This window comes from Schistocerca cancellata, chromosome 11 (assembly GCF_023864275.1).
Source record: "Schistocerca cancellata isolate TAMUIC-IGC-003103 chromosome 11, iqSchCanc2.1, whole genome shotgun sequence".
Lineage (NCBI taxonomy): Eukaryota > Metazoa > Arthropoda > Insecta > Orthoptera > Acrididae > Schistocerca > Schistocerca cancellata.
The window spans coordinates 50180766-50195113 of NC_064636.1; the positions used below are offsets into that span (position 1 = coordinate 50180766).

At 39.3% G+C, this 14348-nt stretch overlaps 1 protein-coding gene across 2 annotated transcripts in view; it reads left to right on the top strand.

Annotated features, from left to right (window-relative positions):
* Positions 1-14348, top strand: part of LOC126108799 (uncharacterized) — a 235245-nt gene that overhangs the window by 147027 nt on the left and 73870 nt on the right. The window contains exon 1 of one of the 2 annotated variants that reach the window (XM_049914162.1): positions 5038-5685. The exons of the other annotated variant lie outside the window; for it this stretch is intronic. The gene's annotated coding sequence lies outside the window, so the exon portion shown is untranslated. Of the gene's footprint in view, positions 1-5037; positions 5686-14348 lie in introns of those variants that run through there. 2 annotated transcript variants of the gene reach the window in all.

Below are 14348 nucleotides of genomic sequence, written 5' to 3' on the forward strand. Positions count from 1 at the left end.
ACATTTATTATTCTTATGGTTTTAACTAACTGCCCATCTTTTTTTATGTCGGCCATCTAATATGGTATTAGACTTTTTTAAAAAAATAGACATAAGGAATTGTGTACCAAATGTTCAGCACCCCCCACTCTTCACACCTTGTACATGTCATCCAGCCTCTGCCAATTCTCGCACCACTGCGTGCACACTTCCCGGATTTCGGCCAGTCAGTCAGGCCATGTCTGCTGCCATGCGGCTCCTCTCAACTTGCACGGTATGTTCTCATATGTTTATATGGCCCTAATTCCACTGTTTGTTCAAGCTAATGTTCCACTCTTCGTCGTTCGTGTTTAAGGGAGTTTTATCAGCATTGTATTTTATTTTTACTTTTTAGGCCATTGCTGCTCATGTCATTTCAAAAATTTTTTAAAAATCATTTCTAAATTTTAACTACGGCTTTCACCAGATGACGGTATATTGGACATGATTGGTGGGGAGTGGCTATAGGGCAATGTTCAATGTTAACTATGTTATAAATAGCGTATGTGAGTACTTTCTTCTTTCTTAAAAAAACTGACTATTTAAAAGTTTAACTTACACCTCAGAATTGGGGGTTTGAATAGTTTATATGAGCTCTTATTATATTATTTTTTGTACAGATTGGCTGAGGATGCGCTAAGTGGTGCGAAACCGGTCGCAGATTTAATAAAAATCATTCATACAGCCAGGGTGGAATTTTCTTTGAAGAAATCACGAGAAAGTGGGCTAAAGATCTTGAGGCATGATGAACGTGATGCACCATGTAAGGCGCCCTTCCCCTTATTCGGGAAAATTTTGAAAAATGGAGGTCAAACCATACAGGGGACCATCACATCAAGGCCAAAACGTGTAAGACTTCTTTTAGTCACCTCTTATGACAGGCAGGATTACCTCGGGCCTCTGCTAATCCCCGGGCCAGCAGGAGGTTTTTAAAAAGGAGACTGAAGCATATGTGGTAACTACCATGACATATCCTTGCTCTCTGTGACTAGTAACATTTTTGCTAGAGTTCTGTCAAATTACCTCCAGACTTTTTCCAAGATGTACTTCCTCAATCTTAGTGTGGATTTCGCCCCTCCAGAGGAACTGTCATATGATCTTCTTTGCATACCAACTGCAGGTGAAGTGGCATATGCTTTTATTATTTGTGTTCTATGACCTAGAAATGGTCTCTGATACAGTGCCCAGAGAAGTTATGTGGAAGGTCTTAAAGCGTTTTGGTTACAGTGAACACTTTGTTAAACTGGTCCAAGCTTTCCATGCTGAATACCAGAATGAAACATCTGACAAATTCACTAATGGGCTCAAACAAGAATGTGTCCTTGTGCCAACATTGCTTGCTCTGCTCCTAGCAGCCGTGCTTTATGAGACATCATCTGTAATCAATGCAGGAGTAGAACTCAAACAAAGATTTGATGGAGAGATATTTAATCAGTCCAGACTGCATCCTAAAAGGTTCACTTGTCTCATTCAGGTAATTGAATTACAGTGCACTGATGATACTGCTTCTCCAACTTACACTCTCACAAAGCTGCAATTGTCTGTAAATTGCTTCAGTACTGCATATAAACAGCTTGGCCTCGCCATCAACATCCAAAATACAAATATACTAGCACAGTCCACACCTGGGAACTGCCTCTACACATCTCAATAGCTCTTTTTTCCAGCACACCTTTGGAACAAGTACATCACTTCCTCTATCTAAGAAGTATATTATAAACTAATTGCTTGTCAGAAAAAGAAAAGAGAACAGGATTAATGTCGCATATATTGCTTTTGGATGTCTCCTACATTGGGTCTTCCTGAGTAAAGATGTGACACTAAGTACCAAACTGATGGTGTATCGAGCAGCTGTTGTCTCTACCCTGCTCTATGGCTGTGAAACAGGGATTGCAATGATCTTAAGAAGCTAGAAAGCTTCAACCAACGGAAGCTTAGATACTTTATGAACATCAAATGGGATGACTCTGTATCAAACACTATGGTTCTTACAATGCATAGTGTACAAGCCACCGTTATTGGTCACCAACTCAGATGGACTGGGTATATCCAGCAGACGAGAAACAAAAGACCTTCTCGACAAATTTTATTTAGTGAAGTGGGCACAGGTAGAAGGCCCCGCAGTGCTCTTCTGAAGTGCTACAAGGACCAACTCAAGAAGAACATAAAGAGTCTAAACAATGACCCGAGTAATTGCTGCACCACAGCAGATTGTGAAAAATGGTGCACAATTACTTCAGCTGCTGTCTTACAATTTGAGCAGGAATGTCAGAGGCAGGGAAACGAGAAACAACAGATATGCAAACTTTGCACGGCCCTGCCACACCCTTCACCTGCAATTGTGTGTCATGTGGTGGCAAGTTCCATGCCAGAATTGGTTTGCTAACCTATCATAGGCATCTCCATACCTGAACTGACATGTAACAACGGAAATTCAGGAGAAAAATGAAAACTCAAATGCGAGTACCAGCCAACAATGAAGAATACTTGCATATGGGCCCTCCATACAGAACAACCCACACTCAAAGACAAGTGAGCCACTTTGATGCTATTCTTTATAATACACTGCCAACATACATAAACACGCTGGAGATGGAAATGGCTTTTCGATCCGAGTTAAAATTATTTATTGTTCAGAAGAGTTTGTATAATGTAAATGAATAAGTTGGCTTATAGGATTACTGGACCCTGATTCATCACTGGGTACTTTTGATTCTGTTAACTGATCAGCACTATGTTTGACTTTGCAAAGAATGTTTCTGCTGTTGGTATTCCATTTTGTCTGTTTGAGATGCAATGCAGGTTAAATAGGCAGCAGTGCTCCAAATCACCTGAGAAACGATCTGATGCTAACCTAATTCTGATGGTTATAGTATTGGCAAGTTTTTGTATGCTTGTACTTTACACATTTTAGCACTGCTATATAATGTGCTTTTATTTTTTGAAGAATGTTTTGAATCAAAGTGTCATGTTTTACCTACGTTATTGACTGACTTATTGTGCATTTTCAAACAAAAGAAACTCGAAGTTGGAATATCAACAATATTAGGAAAAGGACAGATCGCTACTCACTGAAAGATGGCCCACTGAGCTGCATATATGCATAAAGAAGAGACTGTTACACATTATAGCTTTCAGCCAAAACATTCTTCAGCAAAGAAATGGAGCTGCCAGTAGCAGTGAGCATGTGCGCATGAGGTATGCTGGAGAAGTCTTTGGCTGAAAGCTACAATATGCAACTGTTTTTTCTTTTTCCTTGTCTAGGGTAATCTTTATGGTGAGTAGCAATCCATCCTTTCCTTCAATTATTGTGCATTTTGTGCTTTTCTGCAGTTTTATGTAATCCGTTCTCATGTTCTCACTTTTTCAGTAGCGTTTTTATTTTGAAATTTTCTTTTTCATTTATTTACTGATTGTGCATGTTGCACACTCAATGTAGACGAGGTATTTTGTTATTCCCCTTGCAATCACATATCAAGTGAGAAGACCGACTCCAGTCTTAATGTACTGTACTCGCATTCAGGACTGAGATTTGTCCCCGTTCGCTAATCCTGACTTGGGTTTTCCGTGGTTTCCCCTTGTCACTAAGGTGAATGCTTTATTACACCACGCCGGCCGGAGTGGCCGCGCGGTTAAAGGCGCTACAGTCTGGAACCGCACGACCGCTACGGTCGCAGGTTCGAATCCTGCCTCGGGCATGGATGTGTGCAATGTCCTTAGGTTAGTTAGGTTTAAGTAGTTCTAAGTTCTAGGGGACTTATGACCACAGCAGTTGAGTCCCATAGTGCTCAGAGCCATTTGAACCATTTTTTTTATTACACCACGGCAGATTTACTACCCTATCCTACTTTGTAAATGTTTCATTTGTATATATTATTTCTGTATGTTTCTGTCATGTCTCATATTACTGTACCAAATGATCTATGGACGAATATATAAATAAATCTAAAATTCTCATCAAGTCCTGTATTGTTTCACTTGCCCTCCACTACTGTTAGACCACTTGTATGTGTCAGCTACGGATTGAAATAGGAAGAACAAATTCTACTTCTACCTGATTTGCGTTATAGTACGAGTTTTTACTTTATCAGTCTGTCATCACGAGCAGTTATTTCAGATAAGGTCAATATTCCACTGTAGCCAGGCAAATCAGCCTGCATGCAAATGGTGCATCAATGCTAATGACTGAAATAATAGTGTTACTGACGAATAAGGCTGTAGCTGTGTTTCTTACCGTATTATGAAGTACTTAGAGTGTAACAATATTTCATTTTATAGACGGAACCCGATCATAATTTCACGGGGAAACGGTGGAAATGAAACAGCTACTTCAAAACACTCTGACTCTATACGGAATTCGTGTATGGCTAATATTACGCGATTCCATTGCCTCTTTTACAGCTGAGCTATACAATTTTCTCATGGTGCCTTAAAACATAAAGCATGGAAAGTGTTCTGACATATTTGTATTTTATTCCATGTAATTATGAAATTGCGTGCTTCAATCGGCAACCGGACTATAACGATTCATAACAATTCTTCCGTACGAGAATAATAAGTTTAAAAGTGTCGGCGAGACTACCGCATTTCGCACAAATCGCATCGACCACACGCAAAATCTTTCAAATTATCTTCCTCCGTGTACTCCAACAACAAACCACCAAAATATGGTTTAACTTGTAACTGAACAAAATATTCACTTTCGAAATTCCAATACAATTATAATAATAACAATCAGAATGCAATTATTGTAATTTTCTTTTTAAACATAAAGTCAAAGATAGCACTAATCACTGAACCTCCTTGGTGCTTATCGTTCACTAGCATTCTCGTGCATTGCCTAATTCATTTAATTATCCTTTTAGTACATAATAAATATTAATGTTCTTATAACGCAAAAAATAAAAGAAATTATAAACAACACCCAGAATCGTATCCAGCGTGGGTACTATATTTAAAATGCCACAGTAGACTAAACAATCCAAAGTTATTATTTACAAACTCAATGAAACCTTTGACCCGAAAAGGTCTATTTGTAAATACTAGATAGGCTTGTTTGCTTTTCGGACCGTGGTGGTGTTCGGTACTCTAGCGTTACTGATTTGAAAAAGGGGTTAAGTAGGTGGCAGTGCTCTGAATCACCGTTTCGTTAAAAGTTTACGTATCTGGGAATGGTATACTTGGAGGTGAAACTGTTCGTTTTGAGGGAGATACAACCTCATGAGGAGTTCTTCTGGTCATTGAGGAAGAAGTTCGTCGAGAACGTAAAAAACAAAATAAAACACCTGCAGGAAGCCTTTTCATTAACTTACACACCCCGTGCTTTGTTTTGTAAGAAAGGATGGATCGGAAGATCATCGTTTACGAAAGTTTAGTAATATTGAGACAAAAATAATCCCTGTTCCCTTTTCCCACTCGATGTACTTACCTGTTGTTTATTTTAAAGTATTTCAATAAGTGTGTAGTAGTTGAATCTAGAGCACTGTAATTATTTTGAATGCTGCAAGTAGGTTACACTTTTCCTATACATCGTTGTGTGTTGGTGGAATGATCATACGATTTTTAAATTTGCATCGGGTGTATTTTTAATCTTGCGGTCTGGCGCTATGTATCTTCTTGATCTATAACAACTTGTTCTGCAAGGAAAAACAACAACACATTTGAAAGGTGGGTAAACACATCAATTATTAATGCTTGTTATCAGTTGAGTGGATAGATTATAGCATGTTGTATTTAACCTTCATAGTAACAGAAATTTAACCACCAAGTCCTACTGTACTCTCATGAAAAGTAAATAAACAAGCAGGAATGCCTGACTTCAAATTTTTCGACAGATGGCACGTATTTAGATCAATACTCTTGCTCGAAACGACCACTATCCAAAATCTTCATATATCCCTATCAGTCCTTAAGATTTCAAATCCTGAAATAATGCCCTTATGATTTCTTTCAATTTTCTCTGTACATATTTGATATGCTGTATGTCTTTCCCCTGTACGCAATGCATTTTCTGCAGAACACCAGTATCCTGGAAACGAAGTATATCTGAAACAACAGAATATGTGAGAAAGAGATTTCTCTTCCTTGTGCTTTACTATTGATGTAAGCATTATGCCTCAAATTGCAGTTGACATCATTTTTTCATTATGAAACTAGGATAAGCAAGCAAATACTGGTAACAGAGATTAGTGGGAATACAAAGTGATGCTCTATGTGTGAAGTTCCTGTGTATCCAGATGATAATACACTGCTGAGGCCCCAGCATGTTGTCCAAAAAGCTCAGTTCTCCCTGCTTTGCACTCAGAAATCTCTCTCACTGTGTTGACCTGCGGGCAAGTTTGGCAGCATACTGTGCCTTGCAGTTAAGGTGAAAATGTGTTTGCTCTACATAAGTATGCAACGAGAGTATTGTGTAAAGATGATGATGAAACATCTTGCAGAAGCCTGATGAGGGACATATGAATGTTACATATTTATGTAGATAACCCGGCTAAAGTTTACAATGGGTCCCCTAGACACACATGTTGGCAACACCTATGTGCATTTGATTTAGAGGAAATGTTTTCTTACTTTCGACAGTAAAAACTGATTGCTTATCTTCATCCATCCACCTCCATAGTACCATGCTTTACTTAAAAAAAAAAAAAAAAAAAAAAAAAATCAATGAAGAAATAAAATTAAACATTGATTCACAGTTTGGCTGTTCAACTATGTTAGATTTCCCCGACAGTCCTTTGTAAAGTTTTACCGATAACGCTAATGGTATTTTTGATTAATAAAAAGATTTAATTCTGGCTGAACTTGGAATTTGCAATTACAATATTAGAAGTAGAATTAATTTCCATTAGACTGTGCTTCTGTGTCTAGGAATGAGAATATATAGTTTTATACTTGGGCAAAAAATTTTGTAACAGGTTATGATGTGACATTGGGCAGACAGTTGAAAATCCCCTAATACATTTTAAAAAAAAGTATCTCATAAGCCACTGCATCTTAAATTTATCAGAATACTATGACTGAGGAATATAAATTCAAGATTACTTTCATTTTTGTATTAGAGTTCAACACGTAGCCAATTTCTTGAAAGAGTAATTCTAGACCAAGTGGAATCTTTCTTCTGTACATACAACCTACTAAAGAACTCTGAAAAGGATGATCCACAAGCAACAGTAGTAATGATTGTTTTATAATATACTGCGAAATGGACTTGATAAAAGAAACAAAGTCATTGGAATTTTTCTAGATTTGTCTAAGGCCTTTGGTTCTGTGAGCACAGTATTAGCGCTAAATTTCCTAAGACAGATTACTAAACTGTGTTTCAAGACAGAATATCTCACAATGAATAAACACTGAACAAGGAAAAGACTGTTGTAATGACGTTCATGTTAAATTATAACCAGTCTCATACTGAATCACTGTCTATGTTTGAAACTTTCAATAATCTTGAATGAGATTTTTCACTCTGCAGCGGAGTGTGCACTGATATGAAACTTCCTGGCAGATTAAAACTGTGTGCCGGACCAAGACTCGAACTCGGCTTCTGTAAAGTTTGGAAGGTAGGAGATGAGATACTGGCAGAAGTAAATCTGTGAGGATGGGGTGTGAGTCGTGCTTGGGTAGCTCAGTTGGTAGAGCACTTGCCCGCAAAAGGCAAAGGTCCCGAGTTCGAGTCTTGGTCCGGCACACAGTTTTAAACTGCCAGGAAGTTTCATTCGATTATCTTGTTTTTACACATTGTGATTGGTAGTCATCTTACATGGAAAGACCATGTCTTTTGCAAAAGTTTCAAATATAACAACTCCTCCTATCCTTAAACAAGTGCACTACAGATTATTTAAGTCACTTGTGCATTATGGGATGGATATTTGGGGTATGGCACCTACAGTCTAGATGGAAAGGATGTTCAGGATTCAAAAGAGAGCAGTTAGTATTATTGCTAACGTAAGGAAATGCCAGTTGTGTAGTGAATACTTCAAAAAATACAAATTTGCTGACTATGTATTCATTGTATATCTGTTGGACTATTATGCTGTGAAAGAGAAATGATGAACTAATCATGATGAATAGATAATGTAATTGTATAACAACAAAAACAATCAGTTATTGACAAAAATCAAACAATGGAAAATCCAGGATGGAATGTAACAATATTCTGAGAAAAGTTCCTACTTACCAAATAGCGGAGATGCTGAGTCGCAGATAGGCACAACAAAAAGATTTTCACACTTAAAGCTTTCGGCCAATGGCCTTTGTCAACAACAACAACAACAACAACACACACACACACACACACACACACACACACACACACACACACACACGACTGCAGTCTCAGGTAACACACACGTAAGACAGTTCGGAGCCAGTGGCTCCTTCTTCAGTCAGAAGAGTTGAAGAGGAAGGAAGAATGATGAGGGAAAATGATTGCAGAGGTCTAGGAAAAGTGGTAGATTTCGGAAAAGTCACCCAGAAGCATGGGTCAGGGGAGACATACCGTACAGGATGAGAAGGGAAGAGGATTTTCAGAATTCAAAAGAGAGCAGTTGACATTATTACTAACTTATCCCTTCTCGTCCCGTATGGTAAGTCTCCCCTGAATCACAGTTCTGGATGACTTTCGCAAAATCTTCCCCTTTTCCTAGACCACCTCCAGTCTTTTTTCCTTCACCCTTCTTCCTCCTGCCTGAAGGAGGAGCCACTGTCTCTGAAATCAGTTATAACCGTCTTTTGTGTGTGTGTGTGTTCTGGTGCCTCTTGGTGAGTAGATTTTTTTTTTATGTAGATAATGTAATCTGATAGATGAAAAAATCTACCTACCAATTGGCGACAGGAGAACGTACATATAAAAGGTATTACAATTTGCAAGCTACCGAAGCCAGGCACTCCTTCTTTTGGCAGAACGGTTGAAGGGCAAGGCCACCAGGTTCCACTGTGACAGTTCTAGAATCATTCAAAGGGAGTCTACACTTTGTATCGCAGAAGTACCCGGATCGTGCTATATTAGTCGGAGGCGACTTCAACCTACCTAGTATAGATGGGGATGTCTATGGATTCATTACAGGTGGTACAGACAAGCCATTATTTGAATTACTTTTGAACACATTATCCGAAAACTGCCTTGAGCAGCTAAATCGACAGCCAACACGTAATGGAAATATTTTAGATCTGGTAGCCACGAACAGACCAGACCTCATCGACGGTGTCAATGTTGAGACAGGGATTAGTGATCATGATGTTGTCATTATGACTGTGGTTACGAAAGTTGAAAAGTCAGTCAAGAAGGCTAGGAGAGTATTCTTACTAGAAAGAGCAGATAAGCAGTTGTTAGCATCCCACTTAGTAAATGAATCGACTTCATTTACTTATGGTACGATGGACATGGAAGAATTATGAACAAGTTTTAAACACATTGTAAATCACGCATTGGAGAAGTATGTGTGAAAAAAGTGGGTTACGGACGGAAAAGACCCACTGTGGTTTAACAGCGCAATTCGGAGAATGCTCAGGAAGCAAAGACTGTTGCACTCCCGGTACAAGAAAGATCGGGAGAATGAGGGCAGGCAAAAGTTAGTAGAGGTTCGTGCTGCTGTAAAAAAAGTGATGCACGAAGCATACAACCACTACCACCGTCATACCTTAGCAAAATATCTTGCTGAAAACCCAAGGGAATTCTGGTCTTACGTAAACTCGGTAAGCGGGTCAAAGGCTTCCGTCCAGTCACTCACTGATCAGTCTGGCCTGGCAATGGAAGACAGCAAAACGAAAGCTGAAATTTTAAATTTAGCATTTGAGATATCTTTCACATAGGAGGATCCTACAAACATACCGCCATTTGAGTCTTGTACAGATTCCCGTATGGAGGACATAGTGATAGACATCCCTGGGGTTGTGAAGCAGCTGAATGGGTTGAAAATAAATAAATTGCCAGGTCGTGATGGGATTCCAATTCGGTTTTACAGAGAGTACTCTACTGCATTGGCTCCTTACTTAGCTTGCATTTATCACGAATCTCTTGCCCAATGTAAAGTCCCGAGTGACTGGAAAAAAGCGCAGGGGACGCCTGTATATAAGAAGGGTAGAAGGATGGATCCTCAAAATTACAGACCAATATCCTTAACATCGGTTTGTTGTAGGATTCTCGAACATATTCTCAGTTCGAATGTAACGAATTTCATTGAGACAGAGAAGTTGCTGCCCATGCCCTTTTTTCACATATCATCTTGCGAACCATGGATGAAGGGTATCAGACGGATGCCATATTCCTTGACTTCTGGAAAGTGTTTGACTCAGTGCCCCACTGCAGACTCCTAAGGTATGGGCATGTGGGATTGGTTCCCAAATATGTGAGTGGCTCGAAGACTTCTTAAGTAATAGAACCCAGTTCATTGTCCTCAATGGTGAGTGTTCATCGGAGGTGAGGGTATCATCTGGAGTGCCCCAGGGAAGTGTGGTCGGTCCGTTGTTGTTTTCTATCCACATAAATGATCTTTTGGATAGGGTGGATAGCAATGTGTTGCTGATGATGCTGTGTTGTACGGGAAGGTGTCGTCATTGAGTGACTGTAGGAGGATACAAGATGACTTGGACACGATTTGTGATTGGTGCAAAGAATGGCAGCTAACTCTAAATATAGATAAATGTAAATTAATGCAGATGAATAGGAAAAAGAGTCCCGTAATGTTTGAATACTTCATTAGTAGTGTAGCGCTTGACACATTCACGTCGATTAAATATTTGGGCGCAACATTGCAGAGCGATATGAAGTGGGATAAAAGTGTAATGGCAGTTGTGGGGAAGGCGGATAGTCGTCTTCGGTTCATTGGTAGAATTTTGGGAAGATGTGGTTCGTCAGTAAAGGAATTTGCTTATAAAACACTAATACGACCTATTCTTGAGTACTGCTCGAGCATTTAGGATCCCTATCAGGTCAGATTTAGGGAGGACATAGAAGCAATTCAGAGGCGGGCTGCTAGATTTGTTACTGGTATGTTTGATCATCACGCGAGTGCTACGGAAATGCTTCAGGAACTCTGGTGGGAGTCTCTGGAGGAAAGGAGGCACTCTTTTCGTGAATCGTTACCGAGGAAATTTAGAGAACCAGCATTTGAGGCTGACTGCAGTACAATTTTACTGCCGCCAACTTATATTTCGCGGAAAGACAACAAAAATAAGAGTGATTAGGGCTCATACAGAGGCATATAGGCAGTCATTTTTCCCTTGTTCTGTTTGGGAGTGGAACAGGGAGAGAAGATGCCAGTTGTGGTGCGAGGTACCTTCCGCCACGCACCGTATGGTGGATTGCGGAGTATGTATGTAGATGTAGAGAGGTGAAGAAAAAGGACTGCCGAGGTTTAGGAAAAATGGTGGAGTTTGGAAAAGTCACGCAGGACCCCAGGTCAGGGGGTAACTTACTGGACAAGATGAGAATGGTAGACTTATTGTTGGGGACTGCACTGGACGTGATTTGAAAACCTGAGAGCTTAAAAGTGGAAGTGAAGGTAACATGCAAGACATAGAATACTACCTAACATCGTACAAGAGTTAAGGGGCTCCGGAAAGGCTCAAAATCATGAAAAGTTCAATTTTTACTTTTTTGCGTTTTCTGAATCTGCAGCCTATTACCTTTTAATAGATATATAATTTATTCAATTCCGAAGACTACAACTATTTTTAAATTTTTTTTGAAATGTGTTCTACATGGGCGTGACCCACTGTGGCGCTGTTAAACTGCTGTCAAATGGTGTTACTATTAACGTCCGTGTTCATCAGGTACATTTTAGTGATGTGAGATAAAGTATATGTTGTGGCTAACCTATTTTCAGAGACTTAGCAGCACCTGAACTGTTGGAAAAGTGTATTCATGGAAAAACTCAGAACCCCAATGAAAGTGTAAATAGTGTTATATGGTCGAGAATCCCCAAGACTGTATTTGTTGGAATAGAAACACTTCACTTTGGTGTGTATGATGCTGTTGCGACTTTCAATGATGGCAACATTGTAAGGTGCAAGGTATTTAGAAATATGGGAATGAAGATAGGTTCTAACATGGTACGAACGATGCTTGCTTTAGACAAGGAACGCCTTCGGGCTGCAGACAGGGCTGTAAAGAGTCTAGAAATACAAGCAAGAGTAAACAGGAGGAGGAACAAGAGGAAGCTGGAGGAGGAGTTTGCAGAGGATGAAGATAATCCATCCTATGGACCTGGAATGTACTAAAAAGTTAATCCAATCTTTGTCGCTCGATTCCCAAAACTTTTATTTTCTCATACTAATTACATGTTTTCTAAGGATCTTCCAAACATATTTGTTTCAAACTTTCAGTAAATGTTACACAGTACCTTCTGCATAATTTAACACAGCCTTTTTCCAAAAAAGCTGCATATTTTTGAATATATAAATAAAAAATTGCAAAAAAATGTTGTGAATTTTCATCACAATTGAAAAAAAATCATCTTTAATAACTGAACTAAAATTTTGTAAAATCCCCGTGTTAAGTTGTAGACCACATTCCAATAAATAATCTGTAAAAAGTTCAACTTCCTACCTCAAATACTTTGTGAGGAAAGATGTAATTTATAAGCGTTATTTTAGCATTGCAAGTATAGGGCGTTCCGGAGCCCCTTAATAAGAGTGAAAAGCTAAATGAATGCAGTGTATGTGAAAGAAGTCGGAGAGGGACTGTGAGAAATAGACAAATCAGAAACAAAAGGTGTAGAAAACTCAAAGGGAGTGAAGAAAGGAACAGTTACTGTGAATAAATGCTGGGACTGAAGAAATTAATGTAACATAAAGGCAGGCGGGTGGTGAGAGTCAAGGACATGTAGCGCCAGTTTCCACCTGCAGAATTCATAGAAACTGGCTGGCGGAAAAATCCAAATGGCTCATGGTGAAACTGACACCGAGGTCACAACTGTCATATGGTAGGACATGGTCTGTATACACCCTCTGCCTATACCCATTCATCCTAACTGATAACTTCCTTTAGTCAAGCTAATGTAAAAGACCGAACAGTGTTTTCTTAACTGTTGGTACATGATGTGTGTCGTTTCACAGGTGGGTCTCCCTTTGATAGTATATGTTTTGCCAGTTACAGGGCTGGTATACAGGTGGTGGTATGCGGATGCGTAGACAAGTGGGGGCGGGGTCACAGGGGTGGGAGACGTACGGTAAGGAGAAGGGTGCAGAAGGAGCATGTGGTCTGACAAGGAGATTGGGAAGGTGACGAAAAGTTATTATACGTGTGGTGGGCAAAGTCTCGGAAAGAATGAACCTCATTTCAGGGCACAATTCTTGGAGGTCGTAGACTTGTCGAAGTAGCTAATTAATATATTCAAGACCGTGGACTAAATTGTTTATCGGAGGGACCAGCAGCAGGTACCAGCATTGGATGTGATGGTCTGGGAAAATGTGATGGTCTGGGAAATCTGCTTTTGAACTAGGCTGGTGGTGTAATTATGTCCACTGGAGGCTGAGGAGAGAATGGAGGTGTATTGCTGTAAATTGTCTGCGTCTGAACAAATACGGTGCCTCAGATGCATGGGAGGGAACATTTGACATAGAAAGGATGGGAACTGTCAAAATGTTAGTGGGCATAATGTGAACAGAAGTGTGGGTGACCTTTGTTGAGGATGAGATCTACTGCGAGGTAACTGGTCATGTGAAATTTAATTGGGAGAAGTATTTAGAAACTGTATTTAGAGATTCCGTTTCCTTCACCCCTCTTCGTCCCCTCCTGCCAGGAAAAGGAGGCACTGACTCTGAAAGCTTGCAGATTTTCTTAATGTTCATATGTGTGTGTTCTCCTGCTGTCATTTAGTGAGTAATAAAAGAACACCGATTATGGTCCACATGAAGCTGGAAGACAGTTTATAATAAGTAGCCAATTAATGTAAAGCAACTCCAGATAAATGTCTTTAAGGCAAACCGAAACAGTTGTTAATTGAAAGATGTTTATACTTATTCAAAGATTTCTGAGCTCCATTATTGACAATTGTACTTTAGTATACTGCAGTACATAAATGGTGGTAAATGTTTATATAACAGTATAAAAAATGCTATTGTATACAGTATATTCATGTACATGGCGTGATTTGTAAAAATACTAAAAAATGACAATTTCCAAAACTATCAAGTTACTATGAACAAATAAAGATTATGAAGGGAGGAGCAGCAGTGCTTTTTCAAAGTAATCTAGAGGTAATTATCATAATTTTTTATAGTTTTAGTGGATCTGTGCTAGTCATAGTCTGTTGTCAGAATTACTTCACAGAAGTAGTTAGCACTGGTTGCTTCTGTCTACTAATGTATAATTTCACTAATTTGAAATCCCT